General features: G+C 40.9%; 1 long non-coding RNA gene across 1 annotated transcript; it reads right to left on the minus strand.

The window, feature by feature from the left end:
• Positions 1-25: 25 nt before the first annotated feature.
• On the minus strand, positions 26-1,113 carry LOC123964551. The gene is made up of 5 exons (XR_006823471.1): positions 1,090-1,113; positions 775-908; positions 560-665; positions 245-378; positions 26-135 (listed from the first exon to the last, which is right to left on the minus strand). It is a non-coding gene; the product is annotated as an uncharacterized LOC123964551 (long non-coding RNA).

Here is a 1,113-nt window from a genome sequence, read left to right on the forward strand (position 1 = left end):
ATATACCATAAATATTTATGCAGCCTCACCTGGTCTGTCACAGTCTACACGTGGTGTTCCAGGTGGAGTCCTGGTTCCTCTTCTCTCCTGTCCCCTACCGTCCACACACCAACAATGTCCAGTGGAACCGTGGCACTGTAATATATATAACAATTAAAAACAATATTATCAATAATAAGACAATTAACCACAAAAACGAGGAAAACACAAAAAACAACTATGTTTGCAGAGAAATCAGTTTTACCTGTCTAGGAGTGTACTGTCCATTAGCATCACATTGGGGTACATAGGCTCCAGCTATAGGACGTCCTTCTGAACTTGTAGTCTGAACACTGTCTCTTTGGTGCTCACAGTGAGTTTTAGGACGCTCTGGTTCATCTAGAGAAAATGAACAATTTTACATAACACAAAAATTATTATAGCAAATCTCAAGTCACGGGTCTGGGCAATCTTGCCTAAAATCCATTTCAGCCCTGGTGAGTTTTTATGCTTCACAGTCTGGCCTGTTGGACCTCAACATGCTTCATTAAATATACCATAAATATTTATGCAGCCTCACCTGGTCTGTCACAGTCTACACGTGGTGTTCCAGGTGGAGTCCTGGTTCCTCTTCTCTCCTGTCCCCTACCGTCCACACACCAACAATGTCCAGTGGAACCGTGGCACTGTAATATATATAACAATTATAAACAATATTATCAATAATAAGACAATTAACCACAAAAACGAGGAAAACACAAAAAACAACTATGTTTGCAGAGAAATCAGTTTTACCTGTCTAGGAGTGTACTGTCCATTAGCATCACATTGGGGTACATAGGCTCCAGCTATAGGACGTCCTTCTGAACTTGTAGTCTGAACACTGTCTCTTTGGTGCTCACAGTGAGTTTTAGGACGCTCTGGTTCATCTAGAGAAAATGAACAATTTTACATAACACAAAAATTATTATAGCAAATCTCAAGTCACGGGTCTGGGCAATCTTGCCTAAAATCCATTTCAGCCCTGGTGAGTTTTTATGCTTCACAGTCTGGCCTGTTGGACCTCAACGTGCTTCATTAAATATACCATAAATATTTATGCAGCCTCACCTGGTCTGTCACAGTCTACACGTG

The sequence above is a fragment of the Micropterus dolomieu genome, unplaced genomic scaffold (genome assembly GCF_021292245.1).
Source record: "Micropterus dolomieu isolate WLL.071019.BEF.003 ecotype Adirondacks unplaced genomic scaffold, ASM2129224v1 contig_3172, whole genome shotgun sequence".
Classification (NCBI taxonomy): Eukaryota; Metazoa; Chordata; class Actinopteri; order Centrarchiformes; family Centrarchidae; genus Micropterus; species Micropterus dolomieu.